This window comes from Rhineura floridana, chromosome 1 (genome assembly GCF_030035675.1).
Source record: "Rhineura floridana isolate rRhiFlo1 chromosome 1, rRhiFlo1.hap2, whole genome shotgun sequence".
Classification (NCBI taxonomy): Eukaryota; Metazoa; Chordata; class Lepidosauria; order Squamata; family Rhineuridae; genus Rhineura; species Rhineura floridana.
In genome coordinates this window covers 53,302,488-53,318,845 of record NC_084480.1, presented here as the reverse complement: position 1 = coordinate 53,318,845, position 16,358 = coordinate 53,302,488, and the positions used below count along the sequence as shown (strand labels likewise).

Sequence of the window (16,358 nt, the reverse complement as noted above, 5' to 3'; positions counted from 1 at the left end):
CCAATAGTGGTAAAAGGGGATCCACATACTGGGAATTGTGGCTTCAATTGCTGTTGTTGCCAAGCTACTGTCTGTGAAGGTAGACCAAACCATGTGTGTTTTCTGTCTGTCAATTATTACTCACTGGAATTGGGCTGGCTGTCGAATGAGTTTATAGCAGCCCACAGAGTAGGCAGGAAAGAGTAGAGAATTTTCTTAACTCTTACTCATTTCTCAAACCTCTCTCTGCAGTGAAGGGTCAAGTCTGTAAAGATGTTTGGACCAGCCATGTTAAAAGACAGGCAGGGCATTCCAGGCAGTGGGTGCCAATCCTGCTTGGATATGGATATCTTTGCAGAGGATCCCTAGTCAAGCCTTACCAACAGCAAAATCCTAACAATTTTTACACAGAAGTAAGTCTTGTTGAGTTCTATGGGGCTTAGTCCCTTAATTGTGTTTAGAATTGCAGCCTTCAGGGGCATCCATCTTTTCTCCTGAGTGCTCCCATCTACCGTCTCCACAACATTAGGCTTTCTTCCTACAACAGTCTTCTGGTGACTGGCCTGGCCTGAGGGCACTTAAACCCTTATTGCCAGAAGCAAGTAGGGTAGACTAAATGTTCCTTACCCAGGCTCTCTAAGCAGGTGAGAAGGAATGATCCCGTCACTTCAGCTGGACCTGGAAACACACTAATTTAGCTGAGATTTCTGTCTTAATTTCCAAACAGAGAAATTTTTTTGTTTGAGTGGCATGCTCCAAGCAACTGTGGTCGATGCTTAATGTATCATAGTTAATAACATCACTAGGGCCCCCTATGACATCACTAGGGCCCACCCCATGACATCACTAGGGCCTGCCCCCATGATGTCACTAGGGTCCTCCCCTGAAATCTCAGCGTTTGGGATGTTTCTGACCTGGCCCTACTCTGACTTGTTGCTTGTTTTCAGGGATATTGAAAAGCCTTATTCTCGGTATGGGCTATTGAAGGGCATAGATCCAAAACAAGCACTTCCCTGCTTTATCCAGTTTATAAGCTATGATGGAAATTAATGCAGCAGCCACAACACATAGCTGTACCCTGTATTTTCAACCATCACCAATATTTCAAAACTCTCTGCTAGACTGTTAATTGCTAAACACTGATTAGCCTCACCATAAATGCCACAGCTTAAATATTCTACCCTCGTTTAATTAACTTTGCCAGTTTCACCACATTACTGCCAGTTGATTAATTGCTCTGTTGCTCACAGTTGGTTAATTTGCACTATATTCAATTAATCACTGTCTCTTGATGAACTCATTATCACTTGCCATGTCCTGCAAGCACTAGCTGCCAGATCATCAAAATGATTGACCCCAAGGCAGACTTGAGTCCTTGTCTTCACACCAAACCAAAAGCATTACTATATTGTGAAAGCTCCAGAATAGTTTGTCTCACACTGGAGAAGCTAAAGAGTGTTATACAGATCTAGGTACAGAGCAGCAAGCCTGCACAATTTCTAATTCGTCAAGCCAAAGTAAGTCCACATGCAAAGCAGCTCATCAAGGCGACAGTCAACCTTCTAGTTTTTCTGTTTGACAGGGACTGCAGAAATAATAATCTATGTTCATGTTGGCAGATCATTGTGCAGGCTTGATACAGAAAATGAATAGAATATTAGAATAGAATATTTATTGCGGCCAAAGGCCAATAAAACCTTATCATACCATTAAAACCATATTTACAAGAAATAAAACCAGCCAATCAAGGTTCATTATATAAACCATTAACTTAACAATGTTCTACGAATTGACATAGCCGTGGCACAGAATTTAGCGACAGCAAACGTAATCTGGGGTTGTCGATCTTGCAGAAGATATCTTGTATAATATAGAGTGTCTCGGCCAGGTATCAACTGAATGATAGGATTGATGCTGAGCAATCGAATATCGTTATAAAAAGGACAATATAAAAGAACGTGGGATATTGTCTCAATTTCTCTGATTCCACACGGGCACAGCCTCTCTGAGCGCAGAATCCCCCGAAACCTGCCCTCACGAAGAGCTGATGGGAGCACGTCGAATCTTGCCATGGTAAAAGCTTTTCTATAGCTAATATTAAGGAGATCGCTAGGATATTGGGCAGGGATAAAACCCCTGGAGTAGGTGATGACGTCAGCTTTAATGGATGCCACAGATAGATGATTTTGCATTTCTATGTCCATTATTCGTTGTGACAAGTCTAACCACGCTTTAGAATATCCTAAGTTAAGAATTTTGGATAGCGAAAAACCAAGAGATGTCAATTTCTTATTCACTGACTTAAGCCAGGATGATTGACAAGCATCATATAATACTAGGGGGGCCTATCCGACGGGGGAAAATTGAAGCTTTAGCCACAGCTTTAACTTAAGTTTCCAAATTCGTGCTTCAATGGAAGGAAGACCAGCTTCCAATCTTACGATCGAATTTGGAACACATGATGGAATCCCAAACACGGCTCTCAAAAATTTTGTTTGTATAGATTCAAGCGGAACTGTCTTCGGAAATATCATCGTATGTGTGGCATACATTAGTTGTGAAATTACCTTCGCCACAAACACTTGGATGGAGGAAGTGCTCTATAATCTACACTGGCTTCCAGTTGCTTTCTGGGCTCAATTCAAGGTGTTGGTATTAACCTTTAAAGCCCTGTACGGTGTCGGCCCAGTATATCTGATGGAGCGCCTCCACCGTCACAAATTGAGCCGCCCTACAAGATCTGCCACGCAGGGCCTTCTCTCAGTCCCACCAACTAAAGTGGCTAGGTTGGTGAGGACTCGAGAGAGAGCTTTTTCTGTGGCGGCCCCCTCGATCTGGAACTCCCTCCCAATAGATCTTCGTCATGCCCCTTCCCTGGATATATTTCGCCGGGGCATGAAGACTTGGCTTTTTAATCAGGCCTTTGCAACCTTTGAGACCTCTAAGGTGAATCAGCTTTGAACTAAAATGTTGATAAATCTATCATATTGTGAACTTTGTATTGTACTGTACTGACTATATTTATTATTGTATTTTATCGTGTTTTATTGTTCGCCGCCTAGAGTGGCCATCGGCCAGATAGGTGGCTTATAAATTAAAGTTTATTATTATTATTATATGTTGACCACCCTTTGTATAAAAAAAGGATAGCAACGCTCTGGAAGTCCTCCGAGCCACCAAGATAGTATTCTTTATGTGGAGGTGCCAGGAACCTGAGGAGCAAAAAGTCACCCTCAGATATCTGAAGGAAGAAACTTGTTCTATTTTCAGCCCGTTCAATTGCCAGTTATGCCTCACTTTACTTTTGGAAAACACCAATACTTTTGTTTTATCCTGGTTAATAATTAAATGATCTTTATTACAGTGTTCTGTTAAAGCACGCAGGACACGGTGTAATCCACTACGAGTTAAAGACAGCAAAACTGCATCATCAGCATAGAGTAATATCGATATCATTCTGTTAGCCAACGACGGGGGTTGCGATGCAATCGACGCTAAGGATCCGACCAGAGAATTAACATAAAGATTGAATAAGGATGGAGCTAAAACACATCCCTGTTTAACGCCCGCATAGGTGGAAATTGATTTGGTCAGATGACCTATATTATCACATCTGACCTGCAATCTAGTATTTTCATGCAATAAGCGTATCAACATTAGCAAGCGCCTGTCTATGTTGGTTAACTTAAGTTTTTCCCATAGTTTGTTTCTGGGTATAGAGTCAAAGGCGCTTTTAAAATCTATAAAGGCCGCGTATAGGGCTCTCCCCTTTTTTGCATATTTTTCCACCAAGTGTTGGATAACTAGAAGATGGTCAATTGTGGAGAGTTCCCCTCTAAACCCCACTTGTTCGTCAGCCAGGATATTCTCTTGAGCCAGCCAAACCGATACAGAAAATGTTGGAAAATCAAGCCCTGGTCATTCATTCTGGCTATCACACACACTATCTTGCAAGGAGGAAAGTGTGGATAGACCCACTGGCCCTGTCCCCACTTGCATGTCCCTGTCACCACTGGTGCAGCCCCTTACCCCACGTGATCTTTCAGAGTTCTTATTTGCACAAAGAACCAATGCAAATAGAGCAGGCTTCCCAGTGCAAACATTCAGCCTCTTAACACATGGGTGGGCTACAGGAACATTTGGTTCCCAAGGTTGTTTTCCAAAAACTATGCCCAACCTCCCTATCATATGTGATATCAGTTGTAGGCACATAGAGACACAGCTGGAGCAGCTGCTCATGCAGCCAATCCCTGTAGAAAGCAGGACTGAATTTAATCCTGCTTGGTTCAGATGTGCAAGACAATTCCCCGTGGGGTGGGGAGATAAAGCTCTGCTCCTCCCATGCTGAAAACATCCCCCACTCCTGACCTGCAGGGATATGTGAGATGGGGAGGATCCAATCAGATCTTCCCTGCATTTCTCCTCATGGGAAGGTAATTGTGGGGGAGGCAAGGTGAAAAATAAAAGTAAATACAGCTACAGTGTACTCAGCATTCATACACAGTTGTAGCTGCTTTGCTCCCATGAGCTACCAAAGTAATGAACTAGTTAGAAACTGTGGCAACTCATTTGAAATGTGGTGTTCAAGGAGAGCTTTGCAGATACCATGGACCATGAAAAAGACAAATAACTGGATGTTAGAACAAATTAAACCAGAACTATCACTAGAAGCTAAAATGATGAAACTGAGGTGATCATACTTTGGACATATAATGAGAAGAAGGGAGTAGAAAAAGAGGAAGACCAAACAAGAGATGGATTGATTCCATAAAGGAAGCCACAGACCTGAACTTACAAGATCTAAACAGGGTGGTTTATGACAAATGCTGTTGGAGGTCACTGATTCATAGGGTCGCCGTAAGTCATAATCAACTTGAAGGCACACAACACACACACAAATTGGTGGCTCAGGCCCAAAAGTCAATTTTTTTTGGTATCTTTTTGCATTCCCAATAATCACATTCCCAATTGAAATCATTTTTAGTAGTCATTTTGAATTCCCAATAATCACATTCCCAATTGAAGTCATTTTTAGTAGTCATTTTGCATTCCCAATAAAGGATTCATCGCATTCCCAATAAAAGATCCTCCTGTGTGCATATATTATTGTCTACTTCATTTTATTGTACAAGACACTTGAACCTACAAAGCCCATCAGTCTGCAGTGTGATATGAATCTGGCCTCGATTTTTGCAGCAAATACATATGATGTGCATCCTCTTTTTTATGCAACTGCATGTTGGCAGTCTCTGTGTATGGACAAAAAAGTATGGGCAAACACAAGCCCATATTTGTGCCATACTACTCTAGCTGCCCTCTGTCCTGCCCCTGTCTTCCATTAATGACAACAGCCACTACATTTGAGGTTCTCTGTTTGGGGTCCATTTGTCTTTCTAATAATGTTTTCCTCCCATTGCTCCCAGTGGGAGAGAAACTACCTCCAAAGCTGGGATAGTTTTTCCCCAGCTCCAGGGACATGTTGAGGGAATGGGAAGGCTTTGGATCTTGTAGATCCACAGGTTCTTCCAGCACACCCCTATCATGCCCTCAGCATATCTCCTTTTTGTCCTCTCCAACTCTGGAGCTTTGATGTTGGAAAAGCACCAGTTGAGGACCTTTACACAGCTATAGGTAGAAGGGTTGCAAGGTCAGATCCCCCTCTCTAAGAGTGGGCACGTCTCTTCACTCTAAGAGAAGGGAATTTCTCAAAAGAGTAGGGAAATTTCAAACAATCCTATGGTCTCTGGGACACCCTCCCAGGGACCATCCAATTGTACTATAAGAGAAAGACATGATATTCCTGATATTGCTGGTTGGCTGGGCCATTCAAACAATCAGAGACATGAGTCTAAAAGGATGCGTGCACCATAACTAATATCTGGCACACTTGAATGTGGCTCCACAAGTGCAACCTATCCCAGCCATGTGTACCCCATTTATGTTGCAATGTTCAGAGTTAAGCCTATCTAGACAGCAGTCTGTCATTATCTGTGTAATCAAACCACTGGGGCCTTCACATACCCCAGCACCCAGTTTTTACTAATAATGTACAGATGCTAATATTGTTCTCCATTGTTGAATCTCTTCCAGGTATACTTCCATGTGACAATTTCTGTGGCTAAGGAGATCGACCAGAAGTTGGAATGCAGTTTGTGCAACACAGGAAATCTGCCTTATATAACTGGTCCATCAAGCTCAGTATTGTCTAACAGACTGGCAACAGCTGTCCAAGGATTCAAACAGAAATCTTTTGCAGCCCTACCTGGAGATGCCAGGAATTGATCCTGAGAGCTTCTGTGTGCAGGGCCTGCACTCTACCCCTGAGCTATGGCCTTTCAATATGAAAATCTGACATTCTGAACTTGGTCCCCATGAACTGTACAGAATATTTAAAATTCAAATTGGTTATCAGTGTCAAAGTACTTTTACGGTACATATGAAAATTACAGTGGAGGGACCAGAAAAATATAGATGAGGGAGCATAGAAGGGCAAAGTGCATTTTGGTATGGATGAGCTTTGTCCAACATGTTAGATTATTAAAAGAAATAAAAATGGGGAGGGGGAACACCCGTCCCTTACTCCCTTGGTACCATCTATGTAAATTACTATTCTAGAACTAGAGCTTCAGGACAGCTCTTGTTTACATGAGCAGTGTAGTCTCTGAGTTTATATCCAGGTTGGTTTCCAGGAACAATACAAGGGTGCTAGCTTTATTTCTATTTATTTACAGAAGTATTTATATACCACCCTCTCATAAAACATCAGGACAGTTTTAACCTTTAAAGCACTTCAGTATGTGCCAAGTTAGCCATATATCCCCCATATATCCAGTAGCAGACAGCATGGAGATGTGGTGCCACTTATGTGATCTCTGGTCAGGCATGCTGCTGATGCTTACTGGGAGGTAGAGAGGGAGGGACAAGGTGGCAGTGAGGCCTGAGTGGTGGCTCCTCCAGTGCATTTGTAGCACACTGACCTCACTACCTCTTCACCCCTCCCCCTCTACCTCCCAGTAAGTAGCAGTGAAAAACTGATTAGAAATTAGGTGAGCTGCAACACTCCACCATATATACTGCGTTATATCCCAGTCCTTGGACTTTAATATCTTCTAAGGAAGCCTTGTTCCAAGAGTCATTAGCTGAATTACAGTGGATGTTTATGAAATTTAGGGCTTTCTTAGTAGTGGAATTCCTCGCTCAAGAACACTCATCTGGCCAAGTCTCTCTCTCTCTCTCTCTCTCTCTCTCTCTCCTTTTAGCTAACATGTAAAAAAAGCACAAAATCCATATTAAAGCAAGACCTTAGGCCAACCAAAATGTCACAAAAGAGTGTACAAGATTTTGAGTTCTCCATAACTGATCAGGCTATGGTAAACAAAGGAAATGTGAGGGGGAAGGAGTTGGCTGATGGTGAAACATCTGGCTGCATCTGTCCTGATGAAGAGTTCTGAAGAACTCAAAATGCTTGCACGTGACTTTGCAACATGCTGATTGGCTTAATAAAAATATTGCCAAACAATGGCTTTTGGATTTTTCTTATGGACCAAAACAGCTACCTTTTACTTGTTATGTAAAAAGGCAGGTTTATTTCTGGAAGACATTTTCCCTTCCAGAACAACACTGGAGTTAAATGGCTCCTGGGTACAATTTTAATGCTTTCATTCCTTGTTTGGTTTGTTGGATCGATTTGTTGTTGTTGTTATGAAGTGATTCTCTTTTTACAGTCTTATTGTACTACCTATATTGTATTTTATGGTGAATTTTATTGTTAACCTCATTTGGAGCCTTGACTGGGCACACGCTACAAATATGAGATATAAATTAATAAATATGCCAATTCTAGGCAAATAACAACTGTGTTTATTATATCCAAAGTATTTTAAGACAAACTTTTAAATCTGCCTTTCCCCTCCTCTTCCCTTCATTCATAGCCCACAGGTCTTACCAGTTGAGATACAATGGGTCAGATAATGACCATTGCATTTGGAATAAAATTAGTCCCAGAGGGATGTCTCATTATATGCATATCTTATAGACTCTGGCAGCCTATGTGTCCTATAGCCATTTAATTTGATAGGATCTATATCCTCTGTGGACTTTCAAATACACGCTCATATACAATTCACACTTGGAAGATTTGTAAGTGTTTGCTTAGAATGCAACTGATGCCAAAGTGCCTATAACAGCCTTCTTCAACCTGGTGTGCTGCCAGATGTTTTGGACTACAGCTCCCATCAGCCCCACCAACATGGCTAATAGTCAGGAATGATGGGAACATATGGAGGGCCCCAGGTTGGCAAAGGTGGTCCTAGAATATTTGCTCTCCTTTCTTTAAGCAGTAACAAGGGGGTTAAGAGGGTAATAATAATTTTAAAACATATATGATAAAACTATTCAGAATCACCCCAGCCAGTGCTAGATGACTGATTGCTAAATATTCGTAATATATGCAAAGATATAAATTGTTCTCTGCGTAACAAACCTGATTAGTAGGGAAGGCCCGTTAGCAGCTACCATGTTAAGAAACCTTTAACAAAGCTGGCATGTGGAAGCAGTAATGAGTATGTTGAGGGGGGGATCTAATATAAATTGGAAAGTTTGAATCAGTGAGATTCCCTCCCCCCACAAGAATTTAGGGACACTCTTCCTATCTCACGCGATGAAACAGGAGGGGTGCTTCAGATGATGCAGAAAAGACAAGACTGCTATATGTCCATTGCTTATCCATTAAGGTCTTAAGATAGAGACCTGTTTACAAACAGGTAAGAAATGCCAGGCTCCCAGACACATGGTTATTATTACACTGTGTTTGTTTGCAGGCTCGCAGGCCCCCTTCAAATGGTATAGTGCTCACCACAGCAATACATGATGCAAACATCTCTGCTCCACATTGTGTGAAGCACTCCTGAATGATGGGATATTTCACAGGATCCAAGGATAAGGAGGTGTGAAGGCAGAGGCACATGTTCATCCTGCCTCAGTACATGTAGAACCAAATGATTAATACTGGCCTGCTTGGGGGAGCCTATGCAGAACTCTATGTTATGCCAAACTTCTCTGATTCATATCACAATCTGTCTCTTGCTACACTCACACACAGCAACAGACATCCGTCTTCTTTCCCGCTAATCCTGCACCTGGAATGTCCCTCTATATACTGAGCTCTTTCATTCTGCTCATCAATGGGAACATGCCCATTGATAGGGTGCCTTGTGATAAGACAACACTGGAACTGTGGGGAGTATAGGAAGTAGGATTGGTCCAATCACACAAAGGCACTGTCTGATCATTCTGTCACTGCAGGACTCTCTATTTGCATATTTACCCAAACAACTACATCATCGCTGCCTATCCATCGCTAATGCTTAATCCACACAGAGAAATGGCAGGTCCCCCTTGAGTTCCTGGCCTGGCGTCTCTGTTGGAAGAGATCTGAGAAGATTATCTGGGTCAGTGTATTCTTCTTGACCCTGGGCATACTTGCCCTTGCACTCTTGCCTCCTCCAGGGAGTTTATTGCCCTCCTGTGAGGTTTGCAGATGAAGACTTAAAGCATGGTGATGAGTAAGTTCTAATGACTTAATCATATCTCTTTCCAAAGTCAGAGTCTGTATGAAAAATTACCCAAGGGCAGGGGGTTAGAAGGAAACTTGGTCCATGCAGAAACTCCCTACCTCTGCAGGAAATGAATGGGAGGGTCATTCTGAGTCCACAATTTCCTATCCAAATCACAGCAGGCAAGGGTTGTACATGCACACGTCCTTCATGCTAGCTGGTGAATATGTCACCTTTGACAGAAGCTGATGTGTTGTTTTGGAATATTGGAATTTGGAATATTGGGGGGATTGAACCTGGCCCCTTTCAGCTCTGTCCCTCAGCTTTGGAAAAGGGAAGTCTTAAATTAAAGCACTCCATCCCACCCAAACATGTGATTAGTTCCATCCAATCTGGCATCAATCATCCGTTGGGGGTCTAGGCCAGCACAACATACTTTGGGTACCCTTGAAACATTAAGGGGAAATCAGAATACCTGATAGAGGCAAGATCTAATTCAATCAAGGAATTTGGAAAGCCCAAAAGAGACTCACAATACAGGGATTGGGTTTAAGAGCTTGGTGCAGGGGTGATGGAAGCCATAGCCATTATGGAGAGAAACTCCAGCAATACCACTTTATAAATGCTTTTAAATAAATATGTGTGGACATGAAAAGAGAATAGGGACCATCAGTTGAGAGGGTATGGCTTTTCTAGAGTGACAAGATGCGGATGATCTTGCACCATATGGATAAGATGCGAATGTACAATTGGTCAGATAAGAGTAGTGGTGCACAAATGGTAACTTTTGGGTCAAATCTCACCACTAGATGGCCTAATTCCACTTCTGGTTTTTTTTTTTTAAGGCAAGCTGGCTTCCAAAGGGAGAGAAAATGGCACAAAATATATTGGCTGTACTGCCCAAGTATGTCCTAGAATATCCTCACATAACATGCACTGTGCTCAGCTGGGACATTCTGTCTCAGGTAGCTCAATGTACATGGCAGTAAGGAGTGAATTATGGGTGGGTGAGGGGTTCAAGCATCCCTGTGCTTTGCCTCAGATTCAGTGCATTAATCCATTTCCTCGCCAGTCACTGTATAGCAGACCCCCAAAATAGCTATGCTGGCTTTCAACAGCAAAAAAGGAGATTAATTGTGCTGTGATATATTTGAAATACTGTTCATAGGAGCATGTGATTTTGAAGGCAATCAGCAACTTCATTTGTCATTCCCTATACCTGCTACAAGATGTAATAAGGTGGCTTTAAAGGCAGTGTAGTGTAGTGAATTAGTGAAGGAAAAGTCACATTATTAGTCAGGATGACCAGATGGAACCTCCAGGTTCAGAGACAGTATAGCTCTGTGTACCAGATGGTGGGAGATAAACAGTGAGAGAGGGCCATTACCTTCAAGGCCTGGTTCACAGAAGCATCTGGCTGGCCGCAGTGGGAAACAGGAAGCTGAACTAGACAGACCCTTGGTCTGATTCAGCAGGGCTCACCTTATGCTCCCACCTAACACATTCTTTGTCTTTTTCACGCAGCTTTATTGGCTGCCTACCGAAGCTGATGTCATAGGAAACCAGTAAAGTCTCCCACAGCACTCTTTGGAGGGGAAAGACCAGCTAATTCTGATAAATGCTCACAAAGGCACCCTATCCCACCGTGTGATCTTTTCCCTCGCCCTCCCCCCTCCTCCAGTTTGGCCCCGCCCCGCCTAGGGGCTCCTTTGCTAATAAAGCGATCAGGGGGGTACCCCCCGCCTGCCCTGTCGCTTTTGGGTGGCACGACCTTAATATTGCTTAGGCGTCTGAGGACGGCAACTCCCTGATCATCTCTCCGACTTCCAGTCTCTCTCCAGGCTGCCTTTCTCCCTCTCTCCCTGCGCTCGTCCTAGTTAAACAAAAGGCGCCAGGCAAACTGCTCCGCAGCTCCCAACTTCACGCCAGCCGAGGAAGGACAAAGGAGCAAGGCAGCCTCCCCGCCGAATTTCTCAGTCCACGTGGCTCTCGGAGACCAAGACCTCCCAGGCTCCCGCTCGCTCTGCGAGATCCAGGCATTGCCGGAGAAAGCAGGATGCGCCGGCTGGGAGTGCCCCTCCCCTCGCCTCGCCTCCCCTCGCCGCCTCCGCGCACACACGCACCCACCCGCCGGCCCAATTTCGCGCGTTATCCCGCGGGGAAAAGGAAGGGGTGGGGCAGTTATGGATCCCGAAGCCCTCGGGAGCTGCTCAGAGCTCCACCTTCTGCCACATTGCTGAGAAAGGGACCCCTCCCAAGTCCTCGGGTTTCCTTTGAGAAGCAGATCCAACATGTGATAGGAGCCCTTCCCGCTGCTGTTCTCGGAGCCTGGACTCATCTTCAGTCACTGTCGGAATTCCATTTCCCCAGGGAACAGAGTCAGCGCGGGCGGGGACTGGGGGGTGAGAGATCCTCCCTTCCCCCTTCCTCGCCCGCCCGCCCGCTCGCTGGCTCTGAAAGAAAAGGGGAACAGACTGTCCATTCTCTCGCAAAGGAAAAGTCGGCTTAATTGCCTGTCTTGGAGCACATCTTATCCATCGCTCCTTACAGAGCTAACTAAAAAAGTTACATTCACGCAGACCCCAACAATTCCCTTTACATAACAGGACAATCTGGGGTTTATTGTCATTAATTGGTTTCGTTTGTTTATTTTTTATTTTTTAAAAAATATATATCAAGAGGAGTTTGGCAGTTAAGTCTTTACCAGCCTCTAAAGCTGAGCAAAGATTAAAATCAAGCGAGGCAGCATGAAATTGAAAAGATGGTAAGGCAAGACAGGCAAGAAGCTGAATGAAAAGGCGGCGGCTGGAGCTCGTGGTCTTTTTTCGACTCTATGCTCTTCGCGGGCGTAAAGCTCTCTTTGCTGACTAAGGCTGCAATCCAGTACACACTTACCTGGGAGTAAGTCCCATTGAACCCAATGGAGCTTACTTCTGAGTAGACATGTATTGGATTGCAGCTAGGGATCTTGTACCCTGTTGGTACCATATGCCGGGGATGGGGAGCCTGTGGTCCTTTCGTCCTTCCTGCCCATTAGTCGTGCTCGGTGGGACTGATGGGAGTTGGGAGGGACACATGATTCTCCAGCCCGGCTGCATGCATACATAAAAACATACATAAAGTATGCCAGAAAGTATGCCTCCTTATTTGAAAAGCCCTAAGCCCTGCTTCCAGATTTTTGGAGCAGAATAGAACGGTCAACCCCGCCCCATACACACACAAAAACCTGCCTGTGCTTAGAAAGTCAGTTCACACGTGCATGTGACTTTTTTAATCCACTCGCAACTTCATGAAAAAACAGTGTTTAAAGTACTGTGACGTGACCCTGGTGTGTGAACGTTTTCTCTGTGATCCCTAAAGGCTCGTTCATTCACACATGCGAGGTTTCACTTGAAGACACAAGTCCTCGAACTAGTCCGGAGTCAACGCCTCTTTATGATTAATTTCATGTGTTCCAGGCTTGAGCACTGGCATAGAAAATAAAATCTGGGATCCCTGGCTTCAATAAAGTTAGTACACATGAAGCCTGAATGAACTGGGCTTTATTATTATCATTATTATCATTATTATATTATTAAAGCGAAATTCATTCCCTACAACGTTTGTTGTACAGAACGTTTCTTCCCTACTTCCCTTCCGCGCTCAAGAAAAGGGTATGTGTATGGAAGCGAACTGTAAAAAAAGGCGCTAACAAATTATGAGGAAGACCGTTATTTGGCATTAATTAGTACTGTAATTGCATTAAGAATTCCAGGGCAGCGTCACGCGTGTGAATGAACTCCCCGTTTCCCCACCCCCTCGGCATTCACACACCGTTTCCCCAGCAGGGGGAGCCGAGGGTCTATCCGAAGCAGCCCGATTCCTAGATTTCAGGCTCTGGAGTGAGGTGAGCGCTCTGCGCTGGAAACCTGCCCTTTCGATGTCCCGGTTTAAAGCGTCGCCTATCAGGACCTGTGCGCGATTGGACCAGGAGGCTGGCAAGCAGCGGAGTTCTCTCTGCAAGCAGCCTCTTCATTCGCTGCAGCAGGAGGGGAGGACGGGTTCTATTTCTAAGCCCGTCGAGGATTTCCAGGAGGAAGATCCTGGGAGGAGGAGAATGGGAGATGTGCTTTTGGACCGGGCCAGCCCAACGCTTTTGTTCTCCAGCTTTTTTAAAAAAATCATCTGCCAAAAAAAGCCTCCTCCCCCCCCCGGACTGGGAGGGTTCGGGAGTCTGTCTAAAAGAAAGCAGCTGGGCGGTGGGGGGCGGCGGAAAGCGATTCCTCGCCGAACTAACAACGATGACATAGACTTTTCCTGTAGCCCAGAAAATCGTGACCCCTCGCCCCACCCCGCGTGACATTTTGGAGCCCGCCAGAAGGGCTGGCTGTGCCTTGGGAAGTTTCACTTCGCTTGTTGCAAAGAAGAAACCTCGAAGCTGCTCTCCCAGACAGAAACTCCCTCGTTGCTGCCACTGTACACAAAGCAACAGACGCACCGAAAGCAAACGCGGGAGCGGCCAGAGGAAGGTCTCCCTCTCCGCTCCTAGAACATCAGCAACATGCCCGAAGCAGAAAAAACAACGCTCCATCCTCCGACACAATGTTTCAACGCACAAAACCAAAAACTTTTCCCTCCCCCACCATCACCACACCCACCCTCCGCTTTTTTCCATGTTGCATTAGCGCTTGCTGACCTGCCAAGTCTTAACTCAGTTTTGGATAGAGTTATCTCCCCTCTCGAGATGATGCCTTTTGCAATCTGGATCAGTAGGTCAAGATTAAAGTGTGTCCGTGTATTTATTTATTTATTTGTTTATTTATTTATTTAAAAACCTCTCGGATACTTTGCAAAGCTCCTAGCCCCCTGACCGACCTCTCAAGCAACCCCTTTCTGAAACCGGGCTCGGACACTGATGCTAGAGGCAGACAAACGAGACGGCCTAGGATGCGACCATCACAGAGCACGCTGAAGCCTTGCTGGAGTTGCCCAAAGGTGGATTTCCCCACCCTTTCCCCAGAAGCCATTCAAAGGGGATTTCGGTCACTTCCCCGAGGCAAGGCGTCTCTGCTTTCGCGATCCTCTTTCTGCGCAGGGGCTTTTCCCCTTGCCAGTTCAAAGTAACCATTCCTCCCTCTTAAAACCAAACAAAACGGGCGTGCGGGGTGGGACGACGAGAAGCAAACACGGAAATGTCCCCCAAGACCGGCTAAAGCCGGCTGGGGGTGCAAAAGGGAAGCGAGGGAGCGTTTGTTTCCCCAGACCCCTGTGAGGGTTTCTCCTTCGGATCGCTTCCCAGGGTGGCTGGGGAGGTTCTGTCTCTCCCCACACACACACACACAAACATTTCCCTCCCGGGAGATCTCCCGAGACCACCACCCCACTGCTTTCCAAGAATCCCCAAAGCCGCCTCAGCGTGCCGGCAAGAGGTCCGGCGTCGCGGGCTGCTCGAGCCCATTTAGCCAAACCTGATCAGAGCGAAGGGGGGGGGACACCCCCAACCTCCCACCCCGGGCCACTTCGCTTTCCTCCACCACCACCTCCTTCCTCCAGCGCCGCTTTGTGCATTCAAGCCCCTACAAAGACTTTTTCCTCCCTGCCGTTAACCGTGTGAGCGCCGCCAAACTCCAACTCTACCTTGCCTGCCATTCAGTGACTCGGGCCACACACACTTCCTCCATTCTGTTCACTTTTCTTTGTCCTTTCTCTCTCCCCCCCTCCCCAGATTTTGTGGTTCCCACCAAAAATAACCCATTCCTTCCCCCTCCCCGTGTTTTTCTTAAAGATCCCTGTCTGTTTTAAGTAATAAGAACAATCCATTTCTTCCGCCTCATCCCTTTCGCGTCTCCCAAACTCTTTGTCTCACAGGTAAACCACAGCAGCAAATCCTACATGGTGAGGGAACCTTCCCCGGCCACCCCCACCAGACAAACGCAGAAAATAGCGGGGGGATAGTTACCTTTCAAAGTAGTTTATTGTAGAGACTGCCCAAAAAAAAATCAAAAAGGGGGGAAGGAGCAAAAATAACCCCCACATACACACACCAGAGCGTGCTGTTAATCCAGAAGTGCCCTCCTGAAAGTCCTTTGCTTAGTGGCTGGTCCAGGCTCGGGCTTTTCTCCTCGCCCCCGCCCCCGTGGCGAGCACCTGGTTCCAGGCTGCGAAGTCCGGCTGGAGAGCTCCAGGAGAGAGAAGCACCCAGCCCCGCTTTGCCTGCAAGTTCAAATGCGAGTTCCGCCACCCATCATTATTATATCATGGTACCGTCAGCGCTCCAGAGGAGGGGCCCTGCCCTGCCTCTCCGAGAGGAGGGCTCTTTCTCGCCTGCAACACGCGCTGAGGTTCGCCAAGACTGAGCCCGGAGCCAAAGGGGGGCAGGAAGAGAGCGGCGGCGACTGCTTCCTTGCAACCCGCCTCGCCTCTTCCCCACACCCAGTCTCTTCTCCCCCCCCCCCCGAACTCACCGAGTCCCAAGAGGCTATGCAGAGCGCTGCCTCCTTCAGCACCTTACCAGGGATGCCTCGGCAGCAGCTGCAGGAGACCTTCCCGACTACCCTCGCCCAAACTGGGAGAGCAACTGGCGTCGATGGAGACGCGCGCGCGCGCGCGTGTGTCTACGTGTGGGCACTTCTGATTAACTAGTGAAATGCCCTTCATGATGGGGTGCTGTGGGGAGTGTATCTTGCGGAGGATGAGCTGGGGTGCTCTTCTTCATAGCTCTCCATGTCACTGGCCGCCCACTGTCCCCATGGTAGAGCTTGGGAGCTCATCAAAGTTTGCCTCCGCTTGCAACATGGTCCCCAAGTGTGGCTGCTTGCTTTCATTCATTTTCTATTGTCCTAGTCT

At 46.0% G+C, this 16,358-nt stretch overlaps 1 protein-coding gene across 5 annotated transcripts in view; it reads right to left on the bottom strand.

The window, feature by feature from the left end:
* VCAN (versican) overlaps window positions 1-15,826 on the bottom strand; it is a 187,225-nt gene extending 171,399 nt beyond the window's left edge. For 3 of the 5 annotated variants that reach the window (XM_061621973.1, XM_061621991.1, XM_061621996.1), the window contains exon 1: window positions 15,472-15,826. The gene's annotated coding sequence lies outside the window, so the exon portion shown is untranslated. Of the gene's footprint in view, window positions 1-10,920; window positions 10,969-11,304; window positions 11,622-15,471 lie in introns of those variants that run through there. The other 2 variants (XM_061621980.1, XM_061621985.1) reach the window with 2 other exon arrangements.
* Between the last annotated feature and the right edge of the window lie 532 nt (window positions 15,827-16,358).